General features: G+C 37.6%; 1 long non-coding RNA gene and 1 pseudogene across 1 annotated transcript in view; both read left to right on the plus strand.

The window, feature by feature from the left end:
* The first annotated feature begins 5,089 nt into the window (after positions 1-5,089).
* On the plus strand, positions 5,090-6,048 carry LOC137995549 (uncharacterized; annotated as a pseudogene).
* Positions 6,049-11,858: 5,810 nt separating this feature from the next.
* LOC137994718 (uncharacterized) overlaps positions 11,859-13,001 on the plus strand; it is an 11,076-nt gene continuing 9,933 nt past the window's right edge. Inside the window, exon 1 of the long non-coding RNA XR_011122175.1 lies at positions 11,859-12,000. This is a non-coding gene — a long non-coding RNA (uncharacterized lncRNA). The remainder of the gene's footprint in view (positions 12,001-13,001) is intronic.

Consider the following 13,001-nt stretch of genomic DNA (forward strand, 5'->3'; position numbering starts at 1 on the left):
ATTTTTTTTTGCAAATTCTTGCCAAAAGTAGATCATTACCTTTTTGCGTGGAAAGTTAAAAAACAGCCTGTATGTGGGAACATTTCGGGCATGAACGTCCTTAACTTCATATTGTTTTTGTTTTAGAGACCTTTGTAACTACTATGTGTCACAAAAAATGGCAAGTGATGCGGAACCTTTAGTTTGGATTTCTAGCAAAGACAGTGTTGAAGGAGTGATGGGTAAGGCTGTGAGAATGGCCTTAAGTTTTAAATATAGTGGATTTTTGTAAAAACACGTGGAAAGTACCTTATTGAAGCTATGAAGTGAATTTTGCCAAGACATTTTCTAAAATAGATATGGGGCAATATTACTACACAGAATGTGGCTACAACTTCCCTAAATGATAATTTAATGCATACTATTGCTGGAGTCATATCATTTTACTTTGAAATACCTCACCTTTATTAACTGTGACAGTAGATTTATACAGTTTTCTTTTTAATCTAAATTTCTTTCATCTGCAGCACTACAAGATTTATGGGGACAAAGTCTTCAGTTCCCCCAGTTGATGATTTGTACCCCTTTACTTCGCAGTTTACGAGTACCAATAAGTATCGAGGGTATAGAGTTTCAATCTTCGAGCACTTAAGTAATTAATTTAATTGCGAGCCAGGATTTTTAACCTGTAAAATTTCATTTATTATTAACTTACCCTCAAGCTTGAAGGTCCTTATATTATTGCCTTATACCCTATAAAGGTATAGTGCCCTTGAATTGAGATTCCTGCTTTTCAACCCCCAATCCCCCTTCTCTGAATACCCCCCTTCCTTTCTTTGAATATACTTATAATAATTGCAGACAAAAATTTTCATTTCTTAAAGGTATCTTTCCTGCATGTGAGTTTAGTGATGCCATTGAAAAAACCGTGGAAGCAATACAAGTAGTAATCATAAACAGGTGAGATGAATGCACACCTTTTTGACACCAAAGTGTCCTTTCCAATGATTTCCAAATTAGGGATTCACAAAAATATCTCTACATGAATCACCCTCGAAAGGGGTCAATGCATAACAAAATTATTATTTTAAAGTAAAGATGCTTATCATCGCAGTTATTAATTAACGTTACTCGAGCAGTATCAAAAGGGAATCCTGATAAATTACAGGCTTGAACGGGATTTCAACCCTGACCTCTGTGCTACCGGTGCACTAGTGCTCTACCAGTTGAGCTATCATGAACACATGTTCACTATAATTGGCACTTGTTCAATATAATTGGGACTAATTGATGTTAGTGGTTATCCCCTGTTATCAGGTATTATAACCAATCAGAATCTTGCTTGGCTGGGGCGGGCTGAGGCAATAATGTTATTAGCTAACAAGTCAGTTAGGGCCAATGGGAGTGTTGTTATCCTATAACAGGATAACACAAATAACAGCTCAAGTGTTAGCCGATAGTATTAGTCAATTCCACCAATAACATGGGCCCATGACAAGATATCTGTTTTTAGTGTTTACGATAACTCCAGAAAAATGCACGGCTTTTTGATAGCGTTTGTTGACACACAATGCCGTCTCAGAAACACTTGAACATTTCAATTTTTTTTAGCATAAAAACTTTTTTGACACAAGACTTAAAAGGGAACATTGCAAAAGGCTTTGTTGAAAATAACATCGACTTTATCATCCGCTTCATTTCACTCATTTCAGGATTTGATGAAATATTGTTTCGCTAACAAAGAAACATGTTCGTTCTTACGAAAACGTTGCTAGCAAAATGCATTACTGTACTGAGGCAAAAAATTTTTCTCCGACGAACCTGGAAACATGTGATCTTATCAGATAATGCTCGATACATTCCCGCACGCAAGGATCACGCGTAAGCCAAGTAACAAAATTATCAATGTTAAAGAAACAAGTCCTTGCCGCACTGCGTGGCCATCTACAATAACATGAAGGGTAAAGCGGACAAATTACAACTGCAACGAAAAAACCCAAGCGCTTTCTGTCATCAAATGACATTGAGTCGTATCACATGTCGTTGTTTCCGACTGTAATCAGTAACTCTGCTATAATGAACAATCATCAACAGATGAACATTTGAAAATGCGAGCCATCATCCACTTATTAGAAGCGTGTTAGTCAATAACAGGATAACCGGAATGATATTAGTGTGTTACATTAGTCATCATCTCCACCAATAGGGCCGCTCACAGAACTTGTTTTTACGTGGTCCATAGTTCAGTTTCACCCGCAAAAGAAATGTTTAGTGAGACACTACTACTAGCTCAGTAAATTCACAGATTCCAGGCCCATAGCAAGCCAACGAGTTGCACCTTGAAAAACCCACATGCTTTCCTTTTGCAACTGATATCGACTCGTATTACATGTCGTTATCTCCGACTATCGATGAGTGACGAGCTGTCATCGACCTATTAGAAGCGTGTTAGTCGATAACAGGCTAATCGCAATGATATTAGTGTGTAATGTTAGTCATATCCACCAATAAGGATTCTTCCTAAGCCACCGAACTCGTGAATCCGTCTTAAAACAAAACTAAAGCATGCCCTACAATCCCTTATTCAATTTCAGCCGCAAAAGAAATCTGTAGTGAGAAGCCGCTACAAAAAAACAAAAACAAACAAACGAAAATGAAAATAGAAAATGACTCGAGTCTGTTGGAAATAAGTGAAAGGCCAAAATGCATTTGACTCGATGTTGCAGAAATGAAGTCTAAAGTCATATCAATGATCACCGTTTAATTAAGTTTTGCGCAAAAATGCAATCGTTTCCCGCAAAATTCTTTCCGAAGTGAAATGTACTTCGATTATGTGTTACAAATACATGTATGCCCAATGGAATAAACGCAACTGCCACAGACTGCTTTTTACTGCTGTAGCGTTGTTAGTCTGTTTTAAAAAACGGAGTAATTTTACGCTTCCATGCATTCCACTGTTTCACTTACCTTTTGTATTTCCGTGCGGCGAACTTGCAACCAATATAGCAGTCTCTTTCCCAACAACCTCATTCCCATTCCTTTACCATCTGCCCTGAGCTCAAAAAGTCTCTTAACCTCTTACATTGTTCACCTTTCCGAGGTCGCTTTGAAAACTCGACATCGAGAAGCACGACGGACCCACTCTGTCGCGCTCTACTGATTGTAATTGCCCTTTCTAGGGTAGGGTAGTTTGGAGGGAGTAAGGCCAAGGCGTGGATCAGAGAACATGAACAACATCCTTTTGACCTTTTTGCAATCAATTAACACCAGTGAAAATAGTCAAATCACGTCTCATTTATGTGTCATTCAGGAGCCTCAATTTCCTAATGGTCAATGGTAGGGTTGCTTTAACAACAATAATTTCATTTAGTGTTCCCACTTACTCGTGGTATTTCCTTACAACGAAAATACTGACAATGCAGAAGCAATTCTGCCAGCTCCACCAAGAACACCAGAATATGATCGTCTGTCGGACGAGGATATGGCTCAACCAAACCTCTAATCAGACGAGGAAAGCAATCCAGCATCACAGCTAGAGCCACGACATAAACTTGCTGCAACAGCAACACAAAGAAACGAAAGGAGTAATCCTTTAAGGCAAAGCCCGCCAAAAGTTACCAATTTACGGCAAACCTAAAAAAGGAAAGGAGAGGACATAACTAGCGCTTTTGAATTCAAGAAAAGAAAAACTGATGAATCAATCCTCAAATTAAAGAATTATTTAGAACAAAAGACTTGTCCTAAGTCACTCCAGTATAAAGCGCGGGCAAATATAACGCCCGATGACATGTTTCAAAAAGAAATAGGCGCCATAAAACAATATGCCGAAAAACAATTCGTGGAAGCCCTGTTGCGCTTCCATCAACGCAGACTCGAGAGTCACGCGAAAAAATTAGAAAGGGCGAAATATACCAAACACCGAATCAAGAGGTTTATTTCTTCTAGAACTTAGTCACAATCGCCCTCGACGAACATAGCAAACAATGTCAATAACGATGTAAAGAGGATAAACAACCTAGAAAAGCAACTTTTCGATATAAAAGAGATGTCATGTACACATTTGCTAAACAACAATAAAAATGTTGAAAGCTATAACAGTGTGGTCTCTGAAAAAGCAACTACGAAAACCACAAGTACGATATCAGTCGCAAGACTGTCAAAAAATGGCAAACTCATAAGGCGAAGAAAAACCGCCAAACAAAAGAGATACAACAAAGAAAGGGAGACAAACGAAAAATTTCTTAAAAATCTCTCAGGTCACAGATTAACTGACAGCCAAGTACGCGTACTGTCAACGAAAGGGCTTCGATTTATCCCGACACCTGTGACTAACGAAAACGAAATCAAACGACACTTGTTGGCTGATTTCGAACATTTTGTGAGACGAATACGTCTCCAATACATATTTCACGGAAACGGCAAGGGAAAACATCCATTCCATGTAAAATCGAACTGGGTTCCACCAGTACAACCCTCTGTTGCCCTTGAAAGCTACTTGGAAAGCGTCAAAGTTAGACTTGCTGAAAATTAACAGTGCGAAAGCCAAAATAAAATTTGTCACGCAATGAACATATAGCAGTGAAAGAGTTGAAACAAAACCCGGCTATAAACCTAAAAAAAGCCGATAAAGGGAACACAACAGTGATCCTCAATATAACCGACAAACTTCAAGAAGGCCTGATCCAACTTAACAACAGGGACCACTACCTGCCTCTTGAAAAACCATGCAATGGTCGCGGAAACACTGCAAAAAGCAAAAGAGCTCATTTCTCAGCTCCACAATGACAAATATATCGATGACATGACAAAAGAATGGCTCTCACAAACTCCCAGTCCACCAAGGATACCTATCTTCTACACCTTAACTAAAATCCACAAACCAAAACCGGTCGGAAGACCGATTCACAAATGATGATATTCGCTCGGTTGGCCCATCACAACCTGAGATAATATCTCAGGTTGTGATGGGCCAACCGAAAGATTATCATCATTTGTGGATCACTTATTACAGCCTATTGCCATGCGACAAAAATCGTATTTCAAAGACACAACTGATTTCATACATTTTGTTGAGGAAACAATAATTCCACAGGATACTATTTTGGTATCTATGGATGTTACAAGCTTGTACACGAACATCCCACAAGAGGAGGGAATTCAAACAGTAGGCAGTGCATATGAGAATTTTCACAACAATAATCCTGCTATACCATCTCACTATCTTAAAGAAATGCTAGGCCTCATACTTAAAGAAAATTCCTTTGAGTTCAAAGGGGAAAATTATCTCCAGACTCATGGGATGGCTATGGGAACAAAAGTGGCGGTCGCTTTCGCCAACATATTCATGGCCGAAATCGAAACCAACCTACGCTGAAGACTACTGAACGAAAGTGGGATAAAGCCTATAGCATGGAAGCGTTATATCGATGATGTTTTATCGCTTTGGGACACAAAAAGAGAGGACCTAGATATATTTATAACACAAGCAAACACATATCATCCAACGATAAAATTCACAGCTGAGATCTCTGACACCGAAATCGCTTTTCTTGACACAGTGGTTTACAAAGGAGTTAGATTCGAAACAGAATCGATCCTTGACATCAAAACCTACTATAAACAGACCAAGACCTTCCAATACACTCACTATACCTCTTGTCACCCTCCAGGTGTAAAACGAGGTTTCATAAAGAGTGAAGCTATCAGACTCATACGTACAAACTCCTCGGAAACAAAATTCCTGGAGGCCATATCGAATTTTAAAACGCGACTTGAAGCTCGCGGCTCGCGGCTATCCTAAAAACCTAATAGATCACACACTGTCTGAAGGTAAAATTTTCCGGAAGGCGTTCGGCATTGAGAAAACAAACAAAAAAGATTCACAACAGAATAATGCCCTTTGTCACAACCTATCATCCAGCAGTAAAAAACCTTAAACAACTCTTGATGCAAGAATGGAGTTTAATACAAAATCAGCCAATGCTGAAAACCATTTTCAAAATACCTCCCATCATATCATACAGAAGAGGGAAATCACTAAAAGACATGCTCGTTAGAGCAAAACTTTGAAGACACATATTACAGTGCTGCAACCGCAAAGACACATAAGGAAGTCAGAGCAGGTCTGTCACGATCTTTTACCTAATTTTCCTGAAATTCACAAAAAAATTATATTGAAAATGACATTCAACAATCGGCGTCAAAATTGTTGAGACACTCTTATCCTTTAAGGTTTATTTCAAGCTCGGTTCGAAAATAGAAATGTACTTCTAAAAAAGAGTAGTAATTTTGGCGATGATCATTATATTAAAGAGAGCTTCTAGCTCGAATGCTACCTTTCATGGCAACTACTGGTATGTTTCAGCTCATTCGTCGCTCTAAAATGGCCTCAGTCAGGGAAGCCTTTAGTCATGTGTTTAGTTATATTACGTACTTTGTGCGACAATGTATTTCTTATTTTAGCACCCAACGATTGGAACCTGAGTTATTTCAATAGTCATAGCGCCAATTTTTTTCACAGATATGTCCAGGTTTGCACTCAAATGCAAAAATCGCAGAACTCTGAAAGGCTAGGCTAGAGAAGACAAGTGCTCCAAAAGTGTTGCGATTTTAACGATTTTTGCGAAAATTAGGAAAAATCGCAAAAATCGCGGAACACCGAAAAGCTAGAGAAGGCAAGTCCCCCAAAAGTGTTGCGATTTTAACGATTTTTGCAAAAATTGCGAAAATTGCAAAAAAATCGTAAAAATCGTAGAACTCTGAAAAGCTAGAGAAACCAAGTCCCCTAAAAGTGTTGAGATTTTTGCGATTTTAACGATTTTTGCGAAAATTTAAAAAAAGCGCAAAAATCGCAGAACACTGAAAAGCTAGAGAATGCAAGTCCCCCAAAAGTGTTGCGATTTTTGAGAGTTTACCGATCTTTGTGAAAAATCGCAAAATTCTGAAAAGCTAGAGAAGCCAAGTCCCCCAAAAGTGTTGCGATTTTTGCGATTTTAACAATTTTTGCGAAAATTACGAAAAATCGCAGAACACTGAAAAGGTAGAGAAGCCAAGTCCCCCAAAAGTGTTGCGATTTTTGCGATTTTAACGATTTTTGCGAAAAATCGCAAAAATCGCAGAACACTGAAAAGCTAGAGAAGCCAAGTCCTCCAAAAGTATTTCGATTTTTGCGATTTTAACGATTTTTGCGAAAATTACGAAAAATCGCAAAAATTCCAGAACACTGAAAAGCTAGAGAAGCCAAGTCCCCCAAAAGTGTTGCGATTTTAACGATTTTTGCGAAAATTGCGAAAAATATATTTTGTCATGTTTTGTTAGTTTCACGAGAGTATGTATGTTTAATAGGTTGCAAAATACTGCTGAAATATTTTTAGCGTGCTTGTAGGTGTCTCAAGGGGCTAGTACACTATTTAAAGGTTGTTAAGTTATGCAAGAGCCATTCGAGGCATCTCTTTCAACCCTAGTTTTTTATTTTATTTCCTGTTGTAATTTTCTCTGAGTTTGTGACACTGTAATGCTGTTTTTTGTAACTCTTTACGCTCGCTGCATCAATAAACGAGATGCCCGCTCCTATTCTGTGTTTTGTTATTATTTAGATTAGTTACAAAATATTTTACAATCGTTTCAGTGTGATTAAAATATAAATCGCAAAAATCGCAAAACACTGAAAAGCTAGAGAAGCCAAGTCCCCCGAAAGTGTTGGGATTTTAACGATTTTTGCAAAAATTGCGAAAATTGCGAAAAAACGCAAAAATCGCAGAACACCAAAAAGCTAGAGAAGGCAAGTCCCCCAAAAGTGTTGCGATTTTTGCGAAAATTACGAACAATTGCAAAAATCGCAGAACACCGAAAAGCTAGAGAAGGCAAGTCCCCCAAAAGTGTTGCGATTTTAACGATTTTTGCGAAAATTACGAACAATTGCAAAAATCACAGAACACCGAAAAGCTAGAGAAGGCAAGTCCCATAAAAGTGCTGCAATTTTTGCGATTTTCAACGATTTTTGCGAAAATTACGAACAATTGCAAAAATCACAGAACACCGAAAAGCTAGAGAAGGCAAGTCCCATAAAAGTGTTGCAATTTTTGCGATTTTCAACGATTTTTGCGAAAATTACGAACAATTGCAAAAATCGCAGAACACCGAAAAGCTAGAGAAGGCAAGTCCCCCAAAAGTGTTGCGATTTTAACGATTTTGCGAAAATTGCGAAAAAACGCAAAAATCGCAGAGCCCTGAAAAGCTAGAGAAGGCAAGTCCCCCAAAAGTGTTGCGATTTTTGCGATTTTAACGATCTTTGCGAAAATTGCGAAAAATTGCAAAAATTTTTCCTAGAGAAGCCAAGTCCCCCAAATATGTTGCGATTTTGACGATTTTTGCGAAAAATCGGAAAAATCACACAACAATGAAAAGCTAGAGAACACATTAGTCCCCGACAAGAGTCGCGTTTTTAACGCTTTTTTCGCAAAAATCGCGAGTCCTAGTTGGGGATTTGTCTTCTTCTTTGCACCATTTGCGATTTTTGCGATTTTTCACAAAATTCGCAATTTTCGCATTTGCGTGCAAACCTGGACATAAGTGGAGACTTTTTTTCTGGCAGGTATATTTTGCAGTTTGCAGGTTGAAATTTACTGTGACTGTTACATGAATAGCTAACCTTAGGCCTGGCCTAAAAACGTTTCTTTAGGCCTAATTAGGCCTAAGGTTAGCTATTCGTGTAACAGTCACGGTAAATTTCAACCTGCAACCTGCAAAATATACCTGCCGCTTTTTTTCCCAAATTCACGAATATGCGTCCTAGTATGACGGGAGCATAGTATAAAGATTTGGTGATTTGCGACAGCTTAACCAAAGATTTTGAGATCCCGCTCACCCAAGGCATGTGGCCACATTAAATAACTGACATGAGCGCAAAGGCTGTTTAACTCGAGTGACTCTCTGTTTCTTGTTGTACAGAAACCGGCTGCTTCTGATAACTGATTTTTGCTGCATTATAATAAACTGTGACCTAAATGATACTTTCATATTTGCGGATGCGGTTTAGGGATCTCGTCGATTTCGGAAGCGATGATTATCTGGTATTCGTCAATCCTTTTCCCCCGATTTTCACACACCAGAATGCCCGCAAGTCTGAAAATTGATTTTCATTGACCTCAGGTCAAATTCTATGAAAGCGTGCATTGCTTGCCATGAAGAATTGTATATGTGAGTTGCAGCAGCGCCTGTTAATGAAGACCGTAATTGAGTGAGTCTAATGTTTTAATGTAAAGAAATAAAAAATATCTCCATGCTTGGACAGACTGAAATGATCTAAATTTCATTGTTGAGACTCTTAACAGATTACACACCACGCTTTCAGGAATAAGGCCGTTTCTCAACTGTCCGTCCTTGGGCCTTACGCAAAAGGTCGCCCGGCACAACAGACCGCTACTAGAACCTTTTATAACAAAGCAAGGAAGAAATACAAGAACTTCGATACTGGACAAGACATCCAAGCCGGCATCCAAGATACTGTTTCGTTTTAATAGCGATGACCCTCATATCTGCTGCTGCATGGACACAAGACAGGAAACCACAGTCTGATCCAACTACTTCTCTTTAGTAACCTTTCTCATTATTATTTTTAATGTAAACTTAGTTTAGGAAACACCACGAGTAAGTGGGAATACTGAATGAAATTATTGTTGTTAAAGCAACCCTACCATTGACCATTAGGAAATTGAGGCTCCTGAATGACACATAAATGAGACGTGACTTGACTATTTTCGCCGGTGTTAATTGATTGCAAAAAGGTCAAAAGGATGTTGTTCATGTTCTCTGATCCACGCCTTGGCCTTACTCCCTCCAAAACTACCCTACCCTAGAAAGGGCAATTACAATCAGTAGAGCGCGGCAGAGTGCTTCCGTCGTGCTTCTCGATGTCGAGTTTACAAAGCGACCTCGGAAAGGTGAACAATGTAAGAGGTTAAGAGACTTTTTGAGCTCAGGGCAGATGGTAAAGGAATGGGAATGAGGTTGTTGGGAAAGAGACTGCTATATTGGTTGCAAGTTCGCCGCACGGAAATACAAAAGGTAAGTGAAACAGTGGAATGCATGGAAGCGTAAAATTACTCTGTTTTTTAAAACAGACTAACAAGGCTACAGCAGTAAAAAGCAGTCTGTGGCAGTTGCGTTTATTCCATTGGGCATACATGTATTTGTAACGCATAATCGAAGTACATTTCACTTCGGAGAAGAATTTTGCTGGAAACCCTTGCAAAACAAATCTGGAATATTCTGGTTATTTCCAGAATTTTTCTTAGAATATGACAGAAAATATTTCTAGAAATTCCTAGAATTTACCAGTTTCCTTTTCTGGAAAATTCTAGAAAATTCTAGAATGTTAATGAAACATGCTAATGAGCTAATGAGGAAAGAAATTGCCAGCTTTATTCCAGAAATCATAATCTGGGGTCAAATCAGGTTTTTTCCAGCTTTTTCCAGTTTGTTACAAATTCTGCTTTCTAGATTTTTCTAGAAAATTCCTGCATGCTATTAAATGAAAGCATGTGAAGATCAGTATTAATTTGCAGCTTTTTTCAAGGATATTCCAGTTTTTCATGATTTTCCTCTGCCTTTTCCAACCACTTAATTTTATTCCTTGAAGGCAATTCAGCCATTGGTAACTTTTTAAATTTATCACAAGTAATTTTACTAAGCTTCTTATTCTAAGCAGTCAGTTATACACAACAAAAACAGGCATCATGTTTTAGCTAGTCAAATGGAACCTTTACATAGCATATGTAAAAGCTATGTTATGGGGTTTTTGTGTCCAAAAATAAAAATAGTTTCAACATAGTTTCTACATAGATCAAAACAGAAAATACACAACACATACATAATTATCCTGCTCCTATAAAATAATATTCCAGCAAATCAGAAATGTGCTGGAAACTACAAAAAATCCATTGTAGGCAAGCTATTAACAGTTACTACCATAGCTCACAGACAAAAAAAATAGACGACAGATTTCAAAGCAGTTATATTTTTTTATTGCATGAATCTAAACACTTAATTCATGCCAAAATCTTTGGAATGGGTTCTTGTTTTACATTTAAAAACATTTCAGATAAACCACAGAACTACATGTAGATAGAAGTCTGCAAAGAGAGATCCCCAAATACATCAAACCATAACTGGTTAAGGAGACAGAATTGGCTGCTAAGCATTTTTGTCTGCTGTAAAGGACCTTTCCCTGCTGTCCCATCAAAGAATTTTTTTCAGAAGTGTCTCTTCATACTCTTTCATGGCAACTAAAAAAAATACAGTACATATACTTCAATGATGCATGTAGTGGTTCCTCTAAATCGCTGATAATTTCTATTACAATTAAAGTGTGTGAAGAGTACATTGTAGACTCATAAGTTTGAGTCTCTATACTTACAAACGTCCATAATAGCTTTCTCAGGCATTTTCTGCATTGATTACCATAGTTTAAGTGACAGAAATTAGCATTTTACAAGAAGGAATCAATTGTCAATCGTATACAATCATGTAATTTGCTTAAGCCAAGTTGAGTCTCCTTGCTTCACAAATCGACTCGATGGTGTGAAAATGTGAATTCTACATGCATGTAAATCGTTCCTCATTTTGAAGACAATAAGGCATCAAATCAAATGTTATTCGCTTCAAGTTAACACTTACCTTTTTACGTGAGTTGTTGTAAGCATTTCTTTGCCTGGATCAGCATTTAAAGAGTAAAACTAACAAATGAAACGTTTCAACCGCGCGAAATCTGCAAGAGCTGGACTGGTTACTCCTTGGGTTACTCCTGACTGCTGACCAAAACGAAAAGGACTCACTAGTTCCCAGTCTGGTCTCTCACGTGTTATCCAAGATGGCGGAAGATGACAAGGAGCAAGATTTGAAAGACACTGGAGTTCATTGAAAGGATTAAGTGCTGACTTGGAGTGTGTAATTTTCGAGAGTAATGCATCAGGTTCCTTTTGGAATAAGGCCGATTATGAGACTCAGAGAGCATCAAACAAGGTAATCCGTTCATTGGTTTTTCTCACAATCTACATGTATTGAATACATCGGAATAAAAGCTTTCTTCTTCATTTCTCCGTGTACAGAGTGCTTTTATTTTCAAAGTTTGGAGCCTTTAAAGGACATTGCATAAGCTAAGTAAATGTATTAACTCGAAAGATATCACATTCACATTCATATGCTTTACACAGACTGAACTATGTAATGTAGCAAGTTACATAGTTATGACATAGCACGTAAGGAGCAGTTATAAAATAGCTCAACATAGTTATATGATAAATTTTACATAGCCTTCACATGAAAATTGTCTGGTTCTACTAGGGAATTTTCTTCTTAAATTTTATACATAATAAGAAACTGCATGCTAAACATTTCTTTAACTTTTTATCTGAAAAGAGAATTTATAGAATAAACTAAAAATTTGTTTCATTTGAGAAATGTTAAAATTGTTAACAAGCTGTAGACTTATAATTGCTGGTTTATTTCCAGTTTCCTGCAAGAAATGAATACTGGAAAAAACTGTCATTTTCTGGCAGCACATGATAGATGTATCAAATTCAAGCTATTTTCCAGCTTTTGAAAGAACCCAAAACTTGCAAAAACTGGAAAACAATTTCTGGAATAAAAGCTGGAATTTGATTCTGGAATAAAGCTGTCACATTCTAGAAATTTCCAGAAATTTCCAGAACTTAACAGAAAGCTTGAAATTCATTTTGCAAGGGAACGATTGCATTTTCGCAAAACTTAATTAAACGGTGATCACTGATATGACTTTAGACTTCATTTCTGCAACATCGAGTCAAATGCATTTTGGCCTTTCACTTATTTCCAACAGACTCGAGTCATTTTCTATTTTCATTTTCATTTGTTTGTTTTTGTTTTTTTGTAGCGGCTTCTCACTACAGATTTCTTTTGCGGCTGAAATTGAATAAGGGATTGTAGGGCATGCTTTAGTTTTGTTTTAAGACGGATTCACGAGTTCGGTGGCTTAGGAAGAATCC

The sequence above is a fragment of the Montipora foliosa genome, chromosome 3 (assembly GCF_036669935.1).
Source record: "Montipora foliosa isolate CH-2021 chromosome 3, ASM3666993v2, whole genome shotgun sequence".
Classification (NCBI taxonomy): Eukaryota; Metazoa; Cnidaria; class Anthozoa; order Scleractinia; family Acroporidae; genus Montipora; species Montipora foliosa.